Source organism: Ixodes scapularis, unplaced genomic scaffold (assembly GCF_016920785.2).
Source record: "Ixodes scapularis isolate PalLabHiFi unplaced genomic scaffold, ASM1692078v2 PGA_scaffold15__6_contigs__length_5221840, whole genome shotgun sequence".
Taxonomy (NCBI): domain Eukaryota; kingdom Metazoa; phylum Arthropoda; class Arachnida; order Ixodida; family Ixodidae; genus Ixodes; species Ixodes scapularis.
Window position 1 is genome coordinate 385,818 of NW_024609841.1, and position 21,867 is coordinate 407,684.

A 21,867-nucleotide genomic window follows, 5' to 3' on the forward strand; every position below is an offset into this window, starting at 1 on the left:
CAGAAACGTGCGTCGCTAGGAACGAAAACGAGACTACAGCACCGGCGTTGCCAGACTGCAAGAAACACGGGAAAGTTATGCGTTGTTTATGGCGAAACATATTGAAGGAAAAGTTTCTTACGTTTTCGAATATTCGTCGACAAACTCTAGCATAGTAGCTAAAATTTCTTCGTACCATCGGAAGCAAATAAATTGGATTCAAGTACAACATCACTATATTTTGACTTAACATACCATACTAGATCGATGACAACCAGCGGAAAAAGAGGATAAACAAAATGACTGGCTTGTTTCACCGATAGATGGCGCATCTTATGGCCCAATCCAAAATAGTTATTGTTGTTTTATATCCAGCCGTTTATTACAGTACCTAGGTACTTTTCTCTTCCTGCGCACCGTGGTTGACCAAAATCGGTTTACCATCGCTTCGAGAAAACCGGCCCTGGTGGTAAAATCTTAGTTTGAGTAGAAGATGACCCTAGCATCCCTCAAGAAGAGGGAGCACTGCTTGGATTATTGTACTAAGTGTCTTTGCCCAGGTTGATTCGATGTTTTTAAGTAGGATGAGAGCGATCGTGACTGCGGCCTTGACAAAAGACATCCATTCAGGTGAACTGTCTCCCAAGGAAGTTGTTGGTTGCGCATTTGTGTCCTTCAAATGGCAGGGTTGCGGCTGAGTGGTGGGTGCCGAAAAGGTCTGGGATTCCTGAAGTGTTAATGCAGCCGGCATATTGCTTTTTTGTTTGTCGTATGGACTTGAACCCTGCCAATCTTGTTTAGTTGCTTGACTTTTAGGTTTTGTTTCTTTGACGACCATCGTGTATACCGATGATGTAGTCACATCTTTTGAAGTTTCTTCCATGTCTTGCTCTCCTGAATTCTTGAGCTCAGTGACAGTCGGTTCTTTTGTGGCATTGCTGCCTGCTCGAGTAGATTCCATCTCCGGGAAGAGCTTATCGTAGTCCAAGGCGGATTTGGCGACATGAAAGCCCACCAAGTTAGATTTTGAGTACGCCTGGATCTCCCCTAGTTTCTATCGCTTCGAGCAGAAGCGTGCTGTAGCTTCGTGTTCTTGGCCGCAGTTGGCACATTTTGCAGGCATTGATTGACATGTGATGTCTGTTGATTCATGTGGTTTTCCACGATGTTCACACTTTTTGGGGCGTTTGCAGGTCACTCGCTTGTGTCCGAATCCAAAGCAGTTAAGGCACTGGATGGGCCTTTCTTGAAAAGGATGGGCGGGATGGCTTATATGCCGCAGAAGAAAATGGTTTGGCAGAATCTTGCCCCGGAAGGTGACTTTGACTGTGCTAGACTTCTCTAGGCGTCGGACGGCACCAACGTTAATATTGAACCCGAGATGCGAGGTGATCTCTTCAATAGAAAGCTCTTTGTCGACGTTATGAATCATTCCGCTCACCGTTGCTCGAGCCAGCGGAGAGTATGACAACACCGGAATTCCACAGAGAGCCTTCAAGTTGAGCAATGTTTTTGTAGCTTCACCATTTCTGGTGTCAACTGCGATGACATTCAATATGCTGTTATAGCGAACCTCGTGAATGCCCTCCGGACAGGAGTTTTCTAGAGCTCTTGAGAGCTTCACGCTACTGAGGGATGTTATTAACGTCTCAGCATCCGCAGGGGCGAACACAACAGTGAGCCCTTCTTCGATGGCTTTTGATTAGATTATTTTCTCCGAGCTGAAGTTGGAGTTGTTGCGCCGAGTTCTCTTTCGTGATCTAAATTCTTGATACGGACTCCCGGTATCGTCGTCTTGTTCCATACAGTTGATGTCTGTAGTTGACGATGCAATGGAACCATCGGAACAAATAGAGTGCCCATCATCTGGTTGCGACGTTATGGGTGCTTCCTTCCCTTAACGTTGCTCAGGAGTTATGTTCAGTGCTGTATTAGCAGCGTCAGGGACGCCCGCTTGGGCCGCGTCCATGTTCGTTCACATGGAGCGATAGCAGTGGCAAAGGCTGCAGTTTTCTCTAAAAGAGATCTCGGCGGTGTACTTGATTTCTTCGTCAGGCGCACTGAGTTTAGAAATACCTCCCGTTAACATTTGATCGAGATTTTCGCAATAGAAGGTAAAAATACGAAACATTACCAGGAATGGAAGATTGGACGTCTTTGGTTAGAGCACTTCGTCGTCGTCGTCCCCCACCCCCCTCTTAATGGAGACATTTATTCGATTGTACAGACTTTCGCGTTGATGGTTGGAGCTCGTTCCGTCACTTTCAAGCATAGTTTGAGCACGCACATACTGGGTCTGTAATTCGCAGCGAACGGTCTACTAAAAATATAATATTGCGCTGGTCCGCTGTCAATCGCATGTTAGATGTGAACCTTTGTAGAACTTTTGTAGCCTATTTGTTTTTGTTTTTTTATTATGTGTGTGTTATATCTCATAAACGAACGTATGGCCGGTGCCATTTTCAGTGTTCGTGCATAAGGCGCGTGCTTTGCTCGCTTTTCAAAGCGACGAACACGCACATACTGGGCTGTGAAGATCGCACACTGGACTGGGATTTTGTAATCATTGGAAAGGTCTATAAATCCGGTCGCGGTCTATTTTACCTTATAATGTAGAGTAGAAAAGGATGCAAGCGCGATCTCCTTGTTTTAAGGGACGTCTCGGCGACTCGAGCCCACGGTGCACGAGCCCTCGTTCATTCAAGGCAACTGTCAACGCTGTGAGCTGGCGCTTCTAACCTTTTGCTGGGGTGCAACCACGGTGGGTGCAACACATAGAGTTATTACAATACACGCTGGAGGGTCAGCTGGCGCTATACTCTGTTTCACCTTGTGGTTTACCACAGGAAAGTCTACAAGCGCGAGCTCCTTACTCTAGGGCACACCTCGGCGGCACAAGCTCTCGTGCACCAAGGGCAGCTGCCAACGCTATGAACTCGCGCTGCTAGCCTTCGCTGCGGTACAACATACGGTGAAACGAAGTATAGTGTGCTGCTGCATTCTGAAGCAGGCAGCAAGAAGTCAGAAATTGACTTCCGGTAATGCTGAACATGGGTAAAATCGCGCACAAAGAAACGAGGACAAACGAGGAAGGAACACAGAACACAGACAGGCGCGCACTCACAACTCTAGTATATTAAGTGAAGAAGAGAAAGATGAAGCACTATTTTTTACAGGGGACAACGTGACCAGGGGGAAACAGATCATCCGCAGTCAAATGATCGCAAGAAGGCAACTTCTTTTTCACTCAAAGCAACCGACGGCTGGCTAACGCAGCGATCGCTCAGGCTCAAGATGGTCAACGCCTCGAGCACCTCACGCGTTTGTTTTTCTTTGAAGCGGCCAATGATTGATATTTTTTCTAAAGATGGTGTGCACATACAGGTTTTACAGTGCACCGAAAGGTGACCTCCTACATTAGATGTTAAAGAAAGTTTATGCTCTCGTAGCCGGTCATTCAGACACCGTCCCGCCTGACCAACATAGCATCTTCCGCATGAAAGAGGGATGCTATAAACAACGCCCGATGAACAGGGAACAAATGGCCGCACATGTTTCGTTTGGCACGTGTTTTTGGATAATTTTTCCGCCTTTTCACGAACCTTAGAACAAATTTGTCGCATTTTTTTAGGAGCTGATAGTACAACGGGCACGCCATACCTGCTGGCCACTTGTTTTAGGTTATGTGAAATTTTGTGCAGGTATGGCATAACCACCACCCGGTTTTTTTCTACGGGGCGCCTAGTTTTTTCACCCCCTTTTACATTCTTTACCAGCGTTCCTATCACTTCGATTAAGACCTGATTCGGGAACCCTGAAGATTTTAGTCTATCGATCTGGCCCAAGAAACTCCGATGAATAGCATGGAAACATGACTTTTTTAGGGCTGAGGTGAGGCGAGAGATAGCAATGCCTCTCTTCACCACCTTGGAGTGCGAGGATGTGTAGTGAACAATACCTTTTTTGGAACGTGGTGAGAATGCCCAGCACAAGTGATCGGCGTTCAATGAGAGGAAAAGGTCTAAGAATTGCAACGCCCCTTCGTTAGGTTTCTCAAAAGTAAAGGTGAGCCCAAAACCGCACGTATGAAAAATGTCCATAATCGTAGTAACTAAATCTTGGTCCGCAGTCTTTTTGTACAGTAAAAGAAAATCATCTACATATCTGAACACGTTGGTGACAGGCGTGGACTTAATAGCTAAAGCAATGGCACGGTCGATTCTCGCAAGAAAAATATCGCTTAAGACCGGCGTGACACAAGACCCAATACACACCCCCGATTTTTGTAAAAATACCCCGTTTTGCCATCCAACGAATGTGGAATTTAAAAAAAAACTGCACTAGTTCAAGAAAACTGTCTGTAGTCACTCCACTTGAGTTCCGGAAAGCGATTTTGTCTTGGGATTCAATGCAGGCCCTAACTGAGCTAAGTAAAGGGTCATGAGGAAGGGAATAGAAAAGGTCTACAATAGTCTTGTACATCTATGCTAAATGCACTGTGATTGGAAAATGCATTTGTCTTTAAGGTTTGAACAACAGTTTCAAAATTCTTAACCAAGAAGGGATCCTCAATCCGCAAAGCGGAGAGATGTATTTGGAGAAAGGCCGACATATGCCGTTGCCACGTACCCCTCCCAGTGACTATAGCTCGAAAAGGACAGGCTTCCTTGTGCGTCTTTGCACTGAAAAAGACCTCCAGGTGCAGTCCTTCGGCTTTTTTTTATGTTGGCAGCCATTTGAGTCAACGACAAACTCTCGCAAAGTTCTAAAGCTTGTTTCCTAACCTTCTTCGTGTCTATTACAAGCGGTCGGAAGTTCTTTTGCACGGCTGTACAGGCTTTTTCATTGTAGATGCCTACAGGCATTATTACAAAAAAAACCTTCTTTATCGGATTCCAAAACACGCTGTTGATTGTCCACCAAAAAATTAACCAGCGGTCTAGGATCCGGGGACTGGACCCGTCTCGAGGCGGTAAGAGTGTCAACACATTCGGAGACACAACGTGGTCTAATTTCTTCATTTGTCCTGTACGCCACTTTTCTTGCCATGGTTAGCAGCTCTGGAGGACGTAGGTCCGGTTGAATGCTAAACTTGGGGCCAAGACCAAGGGTTTTTTGAAGTTTCGGGGGAACCTCAATATCTCCAAGGTTGGTAAATCGCCCAGACGCTGTGGCAGCTTTTTGCTTTTTGGGCAGGTTTTGCCGAACTCTCTGCCACAAAAACTCGGTGACGTCACCCAATGTCTTGCTCATTTCTGAAAACAGACTACGTTGTTTCTCAAGGTTGCCCCCCTTGACACCACAGGCAACCCAGAGGCAGTCCTTGAAGAACCGGGCCTGACGCCAATACTCAGACCGTAAAATTCTGCAAACCCGTCTTGAGTGGCTCACCGAAGGTGTAAGAAAGCCACTTAAACTAAGAAGTTCAGTTGGACAGGTACCTTGTTTGATGTGGTACGATGCTACCCGGGCGCTGCACGCACTTTGGGCTGCCAGATTGACCAGAAGAATAGGATTAGTGAAGGAAAGAGAACAGATGACAGAAGAAGAGCCTGATGTAGAAGAAATAAACTGTAGAAGAGTAGTAAGTTGGGCGAGTTGGTAAACGTTGAACATGGTTAAAATCGCGCACAAAGAGACGAGGACAAACGAGGAAGGAACACAGAACACAGACAGGCGCGCACTCACAACTCTAGTATATTAAGTGAAGAAGAGAAAGATGAAGCACTATTTTTTACAGGGGACAACGTCACCAGGGGGAAACAGATCATCCGCAGTCAAATGATCGCAAGAAGGCAACTTCTTTTTCACTCAAAGCAACCGACGGCTGGCTAACGCAGCGATCGCTCAGGCTCAAGATGGTGAACGCCTCGAGCACCTCGCGCGTTTGTTTTTCTTTGAAGCGGCCAATGATTGATGTTTTTTCTAAAGATGGTGTGCACATACAGGTTTTACAGTGCACCGAAAGGTGACCTCCTACATTAGATGTTAAAGAAAGTTTATGCTCTCGTAGCCGGTCATTCAGACACCGTCCCGTCTGACCAACATAGCATCTTCCGCATGAAATAGGGATGCTATAAACAAAGCCCGATGAACAGGGCGTTGTTTCTTTGTGCGCAATTTTAACCATGTTCAACGTTTACCAACTCGCCCAACTTACTACTCTTCCGGTAATGCGTTTCTATGGAAAAAAGCGAGTGCATTTTCTCTCTGCGCTCCATTATAAGAGCAAATATCACGAATAACTTGTACGTACTAGGCACATTGGAACATTTGTCAGTCACGCAGATGAAATAATTGGTCAGTTGCAGTATTTTTATTTGAAATTTGTGGTATGAAATACGGTGTTAAATCCGCTTCGTACCTGTATTTATGTGCACCGTCGGACACTGTTAGCAGGAACGCGGCGTCGACGCTTTCCAGCATGGGGGATATACGTGCCAAACGAACCAAGGACATGTGGGAACCCAAGAGAGACGGCAAAAACTACGCAGTAATACCGGGTAAGTAACTCCTTGTGCACGCAGACGATCAAAACAAATTGAAAGCCACGTAATATAGTCAGATTTGCAATAAATAAGTACTGCTTTATTCTTTCTGCTCATGAATATGTGCGAAGATGCTTGTTCTGGGTTCAAATCGTCACCCGCACGCTCCAAATCTTTGCAAATAGGGGGATCAGGTGCCCGATAAAAACTGCCTGACATAAAATAATAAAAAGGCACCTTTCGTAGCTCACATGCTTTATTTTTAGATGCGGAGCATCTCTTGCTCGGGCTATGTCCCGCGGCATCGTAGTCCCCACTCACACTACGCATGCGCAACTCTCCTCGCTGCGCGTGCGTTCTCTCTTTCTCCAACAGCTGCGCGAAGAGCACGCAGCTACCAGCTGCGTCCCTCTCTCCAACAGCTGCGCGCGCGTTCTCTCTCTCTTCAACAGCTGCGCGAAGTGCACGCAGCTACCAGCTGCGTGCACTTCGCGTGCAATCGCTTCTACTCCCGCCGCGCGCGCAGGCGCAACGCTCGTCCTCTAGTTTCCTCTCTTTCAAGTGTGAATATAAGCAGCGGTAGCGCGCTACGCGCGTTCAAGGGGAGGAAGTGGCTGAGATTCGTGTTTCGGCAGCCGAGCAGTGCGGACGCACGGATGGCGAGCTCCGATCGAGCGACGATAACGGTCGTTGCCGGCCGTGGTGACAGGGCTTGTAGAGCGCAGCTCTTAGGGGCCCGTTCCCGGCTTGAGCGGCGTCGACGTCGGCGTCGGCGTAACCAAGGTCACGCCAAGGTCACGCGACCCCCAAGGTCATCCCAAGGTCACGTGGTGCCCAAGGTCACCCCAAGGTGGTCACGTGACACCCAACGTCACGTGACCCCCCGAGGTCAAGTGACCCCCCCGAAGTCACGTGACCACCCCCGAGGGTCCCGTGACCCCCGCCGAGGTCACGTGACCTCCCCGATGACGTCATCGTCACTGATGACGTCACCGGCATCCACATCGTCATCGTCATCATCACTGATGACGTCATCAGTGACGTCACTAATGACCTCACCGGCATCCACATCGTCATCGTCATCATCACTGATGACGTCCTCAGTTATGTCACTGATGACGTCACCGGCATCCGCATTGTCATCGTCATCATCACGGATTACGTCATCAGTGACGTCACTGATGACGTCACCGACATCCGCTTCGTCATCGTCATCATCGCTGATGACGTCATCGGAGTCCGCATCGTCATCGTCACTGATGACGTCATCAGTGACGTCACTGATGACCTCACCGGCATCCGCATCGTCATCAGTAACGTCACTGATGACGTCACCGGCATCCGCATCGTCATCGTCATCATCACGGATGACGTCATCAGTTACGTCACTGATGACATCATCGGCATCGTCACATGACCCCCCAAGGTCACGTGACCCCCCGCCGAGGTCACGTGACCTCCCCGATGGCGTCATCGTCACTGATGACGTCACCGGCATCCACAGCGTCATCATCACTGATGACGTCATCAGTGACGTCACTAATGACCTCACCGGCATCCACATCGTCATCGTCATCATCACTGATGACGTCATCAGTGACGTCACTAATGACCTCACCGGCATCCACATCGTCATCGTCATCATCACTGATGACGTCCTCAGTTATGTCACTGATGACGTCACCGGCATCCGCATTGTCATCGTCATCATCACAGATTACGTCATCAGTGACGTCACTGATGACATCACCGACATCCGCATCGTCATCGTCATCATCGCTGATGACGTCATCGGTGTCCGCATCGTCATCGTCACTGATGACGTCATCAGTGACGTCACTGATGACCTCAGCGGCATCCGAATCGTCATCGTCATCATCACTGATGACGTCATCAGTGACGTCACTGATGACGTCACCGGCATTCGCATCGTCATCGTCATCATCACGGATGACGTCATCAGTTACGTCACTGATGACATCATCGGCATCGTCACATGACCCCCCAAGGTCACGTGACCCACCCCAGGTCACTTCACCCCCCGGTACCCTTCCCTCCTCCTCCTCAAGAGCTGCGCTTTAATTCGGTGTTACAGGGAGTTGTAAACGGCTTTCAATTTTTAGAGCGCAGCTCTTAGGGGCCCGTTTCCGGCCTGAGCGGCGTCGCCGTCGCCGTCGCCGTCGCCGTCGGCGTAACCGCGCGGTGCATCATGGGAAATGTCCCATGATGCACCGTCACGTGACCCCCTCCTCGAGGTCACGTGACCCCCGCCGATGTCGCGTGACCCCCGATGACGTCATCGTCACTGATGACGTCACCGGCATCCACATCGTCATCATCACTGATGACGTCATCGGCATCCACATCGTCATCGTCATCATCACTGATGACGTTACCGACATCCGCGTCGTCATCATCACTGATGACATCATCAGTGACGTCACTGATGTCGTCACCGGCATCCGCATCGTCATCATCATCATCACTGATGACGTCATCATCACTGATAACGTCACCGGCATCCACATCGTCATCGTCATCACTGATGACGTCATCAGTGACGTCACTGATGTCGTCACCGGCATCCACATCGTCATCGTCATCATCACTGATGACGTCATCATCACCGATGACGTCACCGGCATCCACATCGTCATCGTCATCATCACTGATGACGTCACCGGCATCCACATCGTCATCATCACTGATGACGTCACCGGCATCCACATCGTCATCGTCATCATCACTGATGACGTCACCGGCATCCGCATCGTCATCATCACTGATGACGTTACCGACATCCGCATCGTCATCGTCATCATCACTGATGACGTCATCAGTGACGTCACAGATGTCGTTACCGGCATCCACATCGTCATCATCACTGATGACGTCATCAGCGACGTCACTGATGACGTCCCCGACATTCGCATCGTCGACGTCATCATCACTGGTGAAATCATCAGTGACGTCACTAATGACGTCATCGGTACCCGCATCGTCATCGTCACTGATGACGTCATCGGCATTGGGGGTCACGTGACCCTGAAGGTCTCGTGACCCCCCTGGTTAGTTTAACCCCCCCCCCAGTGCCCTTCCCTCCACCTCCTCAAGAGCTGCGCTCTAATTCGGCATTACAGGGAGTTGTAAGCGGCATTCACTTTTTAGAGCGCAGCTCTTAAGGGCCCGTTCCCGGCTTGAGCGGCGTCGGCGTCGCCGTCGGCGTCAGCGTAACCAAGGTCACCCCAAGGTCACGCGACCCTCAAGGTCATCCCTAGGTCACGTGACCCCCAAGGTCACCCCAAAGGTCACGTGGCCCCCAAGGTCACCCCAAGGTCACGTGACCCCCAGAGGTCACGTGACCCCCAAGGTCACGTGACACCGAAAGTCACGTGACCCCCCGAGGTCACGTGACCACCCCCCATGGTCACGTGACCCCCCGCCGAGGTCACTTGACCTCCCCGATGACGTCATCGTCGCTGATGACGTCACCGGCATCAGCATCGTCGTCGTCATCATCACTGACAACCATAGGTCGGCATTTCCGAACCCACTCACTCACCATCACATCACTAATTACAGCAACATCCAAAAGTCACAGCCCTTCACATCACAAAGTACATTGACGTCCAAAAGTCACAGCCTTTCACATCACAGACTACACCGACGTCTAAAAGTCACGGCCTTTCACATTACAAAGTACACCGACGTCCAAACGTCACAGCCCTTCAGATCACAGAGTACACCGATGTCTAATATTCACGGCCCTTCACATCACAAAGTACACCGACATCCAAAAGTCACGGCCATTCACATCACGGAGTTCAACCGGACAACAAACTCATCCCCATCACGTCACCGCAATCTCTGAACTCACGAAGTAATTCACCGTCACTTCACGAATCCGTCAAGTTCACGAAGTACTTCACCGTCACATCAGGAATCCTATAGAGTTCATGAAGCATTCCCCATCCCATCACCGCCAACTCTGAATTCACGAAGTCGCTCACCGTCCCATCACGAGCTCATCGAGTTCAGCAAGTCGTTCCCCTCACGTCCGTGAACTGATCCCGTTCATGAAGTCGTTCGACCGGTTCGACTTCACGGCCCTTCACCGAGTCACAGCCGTTCACCGAGTCACAGCCATTCACCGAGTCACCGAGGTCACGGAAAGCGGCGTCGGCTTCTGCAGCCGCGGCCACCGCTACTGCCTCCGGCTCTCAGCCATCCTCGAAGTTCTTTCACAGCGGCGCTGACGGCTCCAGATGTGTGTGTCAGTGTGTGTCTGTGTGTGTGTGTGTGTGGGGGGGGGGGGGGGGGGGGGGGGTATTGGGCTGGGCCGGGCGATGCACCCTGCTTTTGTCATTTTGTTTGTTTAGCTAGTTCCCTCTGGCTTTTAGTTTTGTTGTCCCGTTTCTTTTATTTTCGTTTTGTTTCGCGCTTTCTTCGTCGTGCGCTCATGCTGTGGAGAGCGAGCGGCTTCTTGACTTCCCTGCTCCGAACTTGTGAGATAAGGTGCTTGTTTCCGGGAGAGTTATAAGCAGGGTGTCGAACCAGAACCGAACCGAACCGAAAACCGGAACAGAACCGTTATTTTTAGCCAAACCGGAACTGAACCGAACCGAAATCTTCGCCGCCATCTTGGAACTGAACCGGAACCGAACCGAAAAAAATATATAACGGTAACCGGTTCAAAACGGTTCAAGGTAATATTTTTTTCTTCTTTGCTAGTATCACAAAATGAACGTATGGGAATAAACAATTGGCGGCTGTATTTCTATCTGTTGATCAAATCGTCATATACATAATTGCAACGTATGATAAATTGTGGGTTTTCACGGCACCTTTGTTGGCACTATGATTAACCATGTGTCAAGTTGTCACGTGACGTCATGGTGTCAGTACATGTTGTCAAGTAATGTCACGTGGCCTTGAGACGTCACGTAACTCACTGCGTTAAATCGATTTAATATGAGGAAGTCACTAGATGATTAACCTCGTTGACAGCATGACGTAACATGACATCACGGTTTCGCACCGAAAGTCACGTGACACCGTGACGTAAGCGATTTTCATAACCCCTAGTCGAGTGCTCGGGTTCATGACAATCAGCATGGCCAAACATTCAGGTAAAGGCTCATGTCCATTAGATATGATAATCAATAGCCCAACACTAACAATATCTGAAGCTCAGCCCAAGCTTTTGCTTTGCAAACCCTTGCAGCCTAGGGCATGACTGTGATGAACACTGGCGGTAAATAATTAGGGTCAGATAACGTGGCCGCTTGTTCAATTTGCGAGTTGAGGAGATATCGACAGCTGTCTCTGTCCTTTATTTTTTCTGCATCTGTTATTCGGGGAAAACTAATGGATGTTTCCGCAACCTATCAACGTCACGGGTTATTTCTTAACACTATTTATTGAAAGTACAAAACAAATGTTGCAAGACCAATTTTACATTATTGAGGCATTGAAACATTTTTTCGTTGTTGCTGAAGTATATCCGAAAGATGTCCCTGAGAATAGAAGTTTTGAAATGACTAAATGCGACCTATTAATATGACGTTACATAGAACTACACGTGTGTACGGAAGGAATACCTAAAAAAAAGATATTTTAGTGACGTGAGAGGAACAGCCGAACGTTGGCAGTCGCTGTAAGTCTCACACGAGCGTCGTTCTCAAGTTATTGCCCAAGTTTCGACCCCTCTGTATTTTGTTTAAATCAGCTATAACATATTTCTATACATTACTAAATACTACTCAGGATCAGTCCCTAACGTTAATAACTGATTGAACTTGGCTTTGCTCTTTTTTCTAGGCAATGGTAGTCGCCGAAAAAATTAGAGAAATATGAGCATCGTTCATCAACTCAACTCAGAGCCAGAAGCGGCCACGTGGCCTGGTGCCTATCTTATGCCGCCAACGTTAAAGGGCCCATGAAACGAATTTTGGGTTGGAATGAATGAGTTTAAATTGAGACTTTACTAATCGCATATCGTTTTGTTGGCCAAAAGAAAGAGTCTAGAAAGTCAAAAGCCAGCTTTTCGGTACGAACATTTGAAAATATAGCGGACTATTTTGTACCTTCTTGCCTCCGAAAGCTCTCCGCCTTTTCACTATGATACATCCGCGGTTCCAAAAGCGCGTCACCGGCGCCAAACTGATGTCAGCAGAGCCCAGCTCACGCATTGGACACGAGAACTGCGTCACTCGGACGTATGCGCTCGTCAACAATCAATTCGTTGACGAATATTTGGATTCGCGTTCGTGGCCAATGAGTGCCCTGACGGAACTTATCGTCACTGGGGAATGACAAGTTCTATGGTGTGCATAAAAAGCACGGTGGAAGCTAGGAGTCATCGCACCGGTGCCGAAGGAATGTCACGACCACGTGATTTCACAATTCGCATTTGAGTTGAGGATTAAAGCTAAGGAGGAAGAAGTAGGAAAATCGTTTCATGACCCCTTTAATCATACCCCCGCGCTGGAGTCTTAAAGGAAGAAAACGCGTGCTGGAGCTCCAGGCATTGTTAGAGTTCGACTATTCTCATCACCACAGAGGTTGGACACGAGCCACTACCCAAGTGTCCGCCGAGGCATTGATTGTTACGAGCCGATGTACGGTGCTCACACAGTTCTCCTGCCCAATCCATCAGTCGCGCTCGACTGTCAACAGGCGGGTGGTTTGAATCCCACAATTACGACATCCATCTTTGAGAAGGCAAGAATAAAAGAAATAGTCTCGTTCAATCCTCGCAATTTCACCGCGACAAAGAAGCTTCTGAATCAGTGGCGCCCTGTGCGAGTACACTTGGACCAGGGGACCAGTACGCCTCGGAAAAGTCATGCACATTATATCCGATATCGTTTCATGACCCCTTTAAACTTCACGGGATGCCAAATAAAAGCAATGAAAGGTTGCGGTTGACAAGTGACAAATAAAATTGTCGAATTAACAGACACAAACGAAGGAGGCAATTCCTCAGGAATACTTTCAGCCTTTCCACTCTGGTGAAGAAGGAAGGCCAGAAATGCTGTACTATGGTGGGAATGAAGTAATGGCCGGCCGCAAGTCGGCAAGCCAGACTGGAAAGGCTGGAGGGGTTGCCGCCATTTATGAGCGACGGTGGCAACCAAACAACTGGCAAGCCGGCTGTCTGGTTGCCGTCGCCATTTATAGATGGCGGTAACGCATGACTAGCCCTTAACAGCACCGCTGTATAAAGAAGTGCGTCTGTGTGTGGGGCCGGGGGGGGGGGGGAGTTTTAGAAACATACTGTGTTGTAAAGGTTCCTCTTCCCTGCATCTTTGGCACAGACCAAAAAGTGTGACCCCGGAAACTACTTTGATTGGAAAAGCGCTCTTGCCAAAAAGCACGTTTTTGTCGTGCCAGGCGCTGGCACCGTTCCTCACGACGATGCACTAAGAATAATAATACTAGCCTTTCAAATGCTTTGCTTTCACTGAGCTTGCACCTCCTGCAGCGTGCCTTTTGCACCGTCGAATTCAACATTCTCAGCAAGAAGGAATCAGAATGACCACCAGCCTATAGTGTGATAACGTCACGTGCATACCATGCTAAATAGTTCAGCTTATGATGTTCGCAACACTAGCCATAGATGTCCTAATAGTATATTTGTGAAGTATTTATAGCAGTCTCGCGATGAGATATGGCAGCCTAGAGAAATGTTAGAACGCATGACTATTCTAGCATAGTGCTGTAAAGTGAGGGCCCAAAACAAGTGCAGGTAAGACCGAATATAACATTTGCCTCCCGAGGCATTATTTCGGAAGTTTCGAGCTCATGCAAGCTGATGAAATGTAATATACCAAGATTTCAAGAATCTTTGTCTGTCCTTCGCGCTATTTATGTAAAATCATGAATATCATTGCGTGCATCTTTACGCATCTCTTTTTGCTGTAAGGCGTTCTGGAAGGGATTATTTGGAAAACATAACATTAATTATCTCTCTCTTTTTGAACATTTCGTGTATTTGACTTCCAATTCATCATGCGAGCATAGAGTCCTTTTCAGCGTACCCTGCAACCCGATGTTTCACACTGCCAATCAGCAAACAGAAAAACACTTTTACGTAGACTCCACAGCTCGCGTAGTTTCGAGTATCGTCCTTCCGCGTCGGTCTCAAGCGGTTATGTGAAGTTTATAAAGTAAATTTTTTTTATCAATATAAAATATATTTAATTACTAATTGAATATTTGACAACATAAATACAGGGCCGACCACTCTAAAGCAATGCCCCCCAAGTTATTTGAAAGCGGTTCTGCCAATCTTTTCCGGCGTTTTTATTGTCGACAGGCACGTTGTAAGTGATATGGGACGGCCTTACATACATTTCTGATTTTGAAGCTAATTTAAATAACTATGTGTTCTTCGCATATATAACTTCTCAAACATATAGAAGTCTGTTATTGTCTTTTTTATCTGGTGAACATTAGTTTTATGTGTCTGTGGGCTGGACGAAAAGAAAGTAAACAGGGGCGCGCGGTGGAACTATTATGATTACGCACGCAAACCGTCAGAAAGTGTCCAATTAACTGGCTGCCTTGTCGAGTAGAACGTGAAATACTACTTCGTTTTACTAAACAAAAAAGACTTTTGAAGGACGCTTAAGCTTCACCTTTAAAAGTGGAACGCGATCGCGTCAACGGGCCTCGTTTGCATCGCATTCTCATTTGCCGCGCGAGCGTGCCTCGCGTGGCCTAGTGAAAAGCGTCTGACTCGCAACGAAAGGGTTGTGGGTTCGAATCCTGCCTAAAATTTTTATTTTTTCTTTAAGGCAAAGGAATTACTTTCAAAAGCAAAATCATTTGAAACATACGGTGACCTTTATTTCTCATTACATATCATGTTTTATTCACCCTCATTCCGCGCATGATGTCACGTTTCACGTAAGCATTGTGGGTTGTTTGGAATTCTTGCGCTAGGGTATGTAGCTCTGACGTCATGAACCTATCGACCCATCAGGATTTTCCAGTCACGCCACCGACATCGGTTTTTCTGCGACATGAGCTCGTTAACGCTATCGTGTTAAAATCATCAATTAGCAAGGGTGATGCTCATTTGCAAATTAAATTGTCCGGCATCTTGTCAACAACAAACCTCAACAGCCAGGCAATGCCAGCTTATTCTGTATAACAAAATGTTCACTTGGGCAAGCGCTATTTTCGGCCAGATTTGATCTGAGTGCGAACGTGCGTATATATTAGAGTGAACAATTGCAATTACTCCTTGCTCCATGATTAGTCGCATGCGTGCGGTGCTGAGAGTAAACAATGTTTAGTTAGAACAACAGGCATTTGGATTGCCGCTCGGTGTTTCTATAAAAGATAGACTGAAAGGAGTTATCCTAAAACTTTGATACATTTCGAAAATTTCATTGCTTTTAGCCCAGTTGGGTCGTCATCATATATATATATATATATATATAGGCAAAAGTGATGTGCGCAGGCACAGCAGCCGTAGGATGAAAGGAGTAAAATTCTAATTTATAAAATTTATTTATAATTTATTTATAAATAAATAAAAAATCTAAAATTCTAATTAGAATTTTACTCCTTTCATCCTACGGCTGCTGTGCCTGCGCACATCACTTTTGCCCATATATCAACGGAAGCATTTGTCAACATTCGTCACTCTTTATATATATATATATATATATATATATATATATATATATATATATATATATATATATATATATATATATATATATATATATATATTGTGAAGTGTATTTCGTAAACCTTATTTCATGATATATGGCCACGAGGTGCATGCTCATTTCATAATTTTATGTGATGTACTTAATTCCTTAGTTCAATGACACGATTTCACTTTTAATACTGACAAACAAAGTTGTACCAATCACGGGTATTTTAGACGACCTACCACACTTCGCGACAACATTTTATACCGTGTAAATAGATCAGCTTGATCTTTAGAATTTTACTTTAACACGAAGAAAGGACAATAAAATACAGTATAGTTCTAAATTAGAAGCTGATCTATTTACAGGTACGTACCAACAAGCTCAACTCTTTACTCTTGTACTTAAACATTTTGATTCATGCAAAATATATTTTACTCGTAAACAAATAGATACTGAGTCGCATGAACACGGTGTTATGTATGTTAATGTTGATTTTCTTCTACTGTTGCGTCAAAATTAAATAACTGAATTTAATAGTTTGGTACCTAAGAAAAAAAGTAAATTGCAAGGACGATCGAAGAAACTATATAGTTAATCGTTTCACAACGGAAATAGTGTATATTGCCAAAACAACGCGGAAAATATATTCTCAATTTAGTGGTTCAAACCGGTTAAAACCGGTTCGAACCGGTTCGAACCGTTATTTTTGGCTCCCCGGAACTGAACCGGAACCGAACCGAAAGCCGTGAACCCGAACCGGAACCGAACCGATAAAAATTTCGGTTCGACACCCTGGTTATAAGCCCCACGGATGCCCAGAACCAAAATGGCTGCTGTTTTGTCGGCGAGCGGTATTACAAAGGGTGGCATCACCCTAGCAAAGCGCACATGAAGGCTCCGTAGACTGATTGTGGAGGGGACCCCACCTCAAAATCTTCTGGCCTGTCTTTTTTTTTTTTTTTTTACTTTCGTTGCGCACGGTTTTTCTTTTTTTTTTTTCTTTTTTTTTTTTAAAGAAGGCGCTTATATTTTTGCCAACGACCGCTCGCCGAGGGGGCAAAAAGGAGAGACAGACACGAACCTGCGTGCACGATTTTTGTGAATCATCTGACTAACATTAATACGAGTCCATATTATATGAACGAAGACTTTTTAGCGAATTGCATTTTAGCGAATAGAGATCACATACGCGAGTCGACGTTTATTATAGGCATTTGTAGGGGCGGTAAACTGGGCGTCCAAACAGACCGCGCCAGGCGGTCTGTTCGGAACGATAGCAAGGGGTGCTTTGCTATAGTTTGGGGAAAAAATAGGAACTCAAGTTCGAGCGTCCATCGCCAAAGGTTGGCAAGCTCGAAAACAGGACGGCGGCGGCCTCCATTTTATCGATTCGGTCAAATGAACGCCGCCATTCGCTAAAATGTCATTCGATGAAACGTCGTGGGCCAGGTTTCGCTGGCTAAACCGTCGTTCGATCAGTACAAAATTGTTCTGTGTGTTTTATCTTAATAATTATGATCCATGGCAACCAGCCTATCGTTGCCTACCTCACTTTACGTCGTAAAATAGCGCGATGATGTCACTTTCATAAGAGATACCATAATAACGCAATACTTCACAGCCGACCGGTGAATCACCCGTCTAATATTTTGTCACGGATTTCATCATATATATATAAAGTATACATTCCAAAACAAGAGTCATTCATTCCCAAAAATTTCAGTGGACTGGAACTACCTTCCCACATCTGTTGCCACAATTGGCACTTACTATATAAAATTGCCGTAAATAATCTGTACAGCTCAGACTGAGCTCCAAAGTGTACAGCTTTGTTCTGTTCTCTCCTTACTCCCGCTAACCTCTGTAATGCCGATGGCCCTGAGGGTATGTCAGTTAAACAAATAAATAAAAAAAAGTAAGTGCCTCCCCTGAAAAACCTCTTAAAGAGGCGACCTCCAGCTTGCCGAAGTAATGAAATCCGTGTTTTATTCAAACCCGTTGGTCAGAGTACACGTCATCATTATTTAAACCACTCATTGGATCATTCACCTCAAAGCAATATGTTTACTTCTGAGCGTGTTCGTGTCGCTCAACCTACTTTGAGCGAAATGCAGTCGAGATAACTAATGATGGCTGTCGACTCCACTTTTCTCAGTTTTGAACCGAAGCGAAGCGCGCGACTCACGCGCGCCTCGCGTTCGTTGTTTTACGCCGGGGTTTGGCTGCGCATAGACTCGTATTATAGGTAGCGTACTGTGTTTTCGGAGTTAATTTTTGAATAGAAACGGAGCGTGTTTTTCGGAGTTTATTTTGTAGCGTAAGCTACACTGGCCGAGGCTGAGCAGTTTCGCGTGGCTTCTGGCGAGCCGTGCTGCGTATGCGCGAGGAGCAGTGACTTCACACGTGTCAGTCCCCGATGCACGCGCCGCGCGCATGGACCCGCTCGAGATCATGGCTCTCGCTGTCCGGTTGTTCTGGGCGGCAGCTTGGTTGCTTGATACATAACACGGCGCACAGCTGGCCAAACCAACGACGGGCATCTGGCACGCCCCAGCGGAGGATTAATTTGGACCATCTGGGGATCTTTTGACGTGCAACCGAAGGCTCGGTTACACGGCGCCTCCTCCGCAATATGAAGAGCAGAGAAGCTTAACTCATCGGATCCCGAAGTAGTCACATAATCTGTAAACCGTCTGTGTCATTGAAGCAGCAGTAAGCATGATAATCAAGCTAATCCTAGGCAACCAGGAAAGCTAAGAATAACCAGGTGAACCTAAGCTTACGCTACGTATATCCTGGCATAGCCGAGCTAAGCCACTGCAATTTTTTTACAATGAATTCGGGGTGTTTTTCGGAGCTTTCTTTAATGGTATACAAAATTCGGAGTTAGTCGGCTTCTTCGGTGGTGCGAATTAAATTTAGAAAACAGCAGTTTGTGAATTTAGTAAATCAGCCTTTTCATATGCGAGACTTCGACTGTGGTCGTCAGAGAAGCTACCTCATAAGTTGCTACTAGAAAAGATGACAAACGTAAAGCTTGTTGTAAATTCCGGGGAAATATGAAGACCTGTCGGCGTTATTACTTCTGGCAGCCCCAAATATTCGGGGTTTTTCGGATAAACCCGAATCGGCAAAAGTTTAAACGGCAAGTGTTCTTCGGATTTCATAGGGTTTATTCGAAAACGCGGAGCCCTAATTATACTGTAGTGGGCTCACGCAAAGTGCGGAGCTTACTGCATTCTTAACTTGGTTAAGACTGCAGTTCGAAGCCCCCAGTGCGCACTCGCCCCCTTCCGCCGAGCATTCGCTGCGCTTGCAAGCTTGTGCTTTTCTGGTGACGCAGGTCCACGAAAACAACATGCATACAAAATCAATGAAAGACGAAATTCCCGGGGCGCGCGGGATACGCATGCCTCGAGAGTCGAGGCACAGAGAACGTATACCAGCCCCAACAGTCGGATGCGCAGTGGTGACCAGGAGGCTAGAAACCTCGCGCTGCAGGCAGACCTTGCACTGCGGTCGTCACCGGTCACTGAATATAAGTACAATAGCGCAATGTGCTGAACGTACTTGGCACGCTACACCTATGTCGATACCTGTGGGCGGCATGTTTCCATATTTCGTTAAACTCCTACGCATCTGAAGCTCCGTTCGACTAAACATGAAAGGAACCGCGGCGCAAGAGGACACACACACAAGTAGAACAGCGACACGTGCACAGCGCTGTCTGTCCGCTACTTGCTTTCCCTGTGTCCTCTTGCGCCGTTTTTCCTTGTATGAACGGTCTTTGTCAAAAGTCCACAGCCCACCAAGCCGCTCCGGCCAGGCCGGTGAGAGCTCCGAAGTTGCTACAAAGACTGTGAACTATGCACCGACTGGCCCACCTTCAAACTTTACCACAGTTCGACTAAACATCTGTTGGACAAAGAGTCAATCATTTGCTAAAGTCCGACGGGGCGGTGTTCGCGAATATAATAGACTCGGAAACTTGATGGGACGCAAGTTCTTGAAGCGGGAATCTCTACGAAGCGTTTTATTAAAGGACAGGGCCTTCCAGTTTCACCCGATGGCATTGCTTTCAGTCATGATGGCACGCTGTGCGATTGATTGGGAGCTAGTGCGCCACTTTCCGCGAGAACACCAGTAATGCAGGCGGCTGCTACCTACGGAGAAAACTCTGCGAATGACAAGGACTAAAGTATCTAGACTTAAAAATGAATTTTCTAACGTTATACTCACATGACGTGACGTGAGCATGTAAAACGTGGTGCTCAGTGGTACTTCATTTCCCATCATTTTTCCACAATATTTTATACACCAACTCATGTTTACAAACAAACTGGAGCGCTCCTCACCGACGCCACCGGCGCCGCGCATGCGCGATGGGGTGTGGGCAAGAAGCTCGCCGCGTCGCCGATAAACAAACCATTGAATTGCGTTGTTCTCGGCGGCGGTGTGAGTCCCCGTGCACTTTTCTGCGTTGGAATCGTTGATTCTACGTCTTCCTGGCAATGCCTGACTACTTGAGCAGCCTCAGCGAAATTACCGAGGCTCGCTACACCACAAAACTTCGCGTGAATAATGTAACATGCGGCGATTCATTCCGCGTGGACGCCGCAGAGGGTACGCTAAAGCCTGATTCGCATAATGAAATTTCGGTCACAATTTTCAGTCATGACGTCGCTCGGGTTACAACAGCGTGAACCGTAGCTGAGATGTTCAACATCGATACTGAAAATCGCAAGCAGAATCGGACCAAGTGAACGAGGCATAACAAGTCGTTGATGGTCACTGGTAACAACGATCAACATCTCCTTGTATCCACTGTTTACATCGAGCCTGCTTACAAATTTTCGAAGTTAAGTATTTGAGGCCTGCACTCACTTCTTATCGCAAGTACCGGGCCAACATTTGGTCCACGGGCCGGTGTCGTCTAAAAGAGCAGACGACGAGCAGAAGCGTTTGAAAAAGCAGACGACAGTTCGAGCGATCAGGCGGCCGTTCGATCTTGAAGACGCACTGAACGTCCGCATGCAGGCGGTCCCAACAACTTGGCGGTATTCCTTTCATGACGGAACGAAACATATAAAGCTGATGACAACAAGTATCCGTGAATTTAACCCAAACTGCTTCCCGTCCAAGCAATCGTGGTCCGACGGCGACTGGTTTTCCATTTTCACGGCACATATCCACGTTCTCAAACGAACCGAGCACATGAAAACTGATCTTCCAACCTTTCTCGACTCTTTTGGTACAGCCCCAGTCGCGGCGTTTTGACGAGAAGGCAAGTTTTTGTCAGGTTTTTTTTTAATACAACGCTAGAATACACGTCTCACATAGGGACATAATTTCGGCGACATATTCACCTATACATGAACTCATCTCTGTTACGTCACGGCGCGGTGGTGGCGCGTCGGGCGTAACAGAGATGCTCCTTAAAACAAAAACCAAAAGGCTCCTTAAAACCAAAACCGACAGACTCCACACGTAACCCGTAACAAAAAAGAACAGGTCACAACGGGTCGACAAAGGTCGTAAAAGAAAAAACCCGAACAGCGAACTTTTCCCTACACTTGGCAAGGTCAAACTTTGTACCTACAGGTTGCCTCGAGCTTGAAACACAAAAGCTTACCCCAAGCTTGAAACACAAAAGCACTAATTACAAACGAGCGTGCTGGGGACGAATTAAGTAAGTGCTTATACTTCCTGTTTACACGTCTAAGAAA

General features: G+C 47.0%; 1 pseudogene; it reads right to left on the minus strand.

Annotated features, from left to right (window-relative positions):
* Positions 1-478: 478 nt before the first annotated feature.
* Positions 479-21,867, minus strand: part of LOC115323321 — a 35,041-nt pseudogene continuing 13,652 nt past the window's right edge.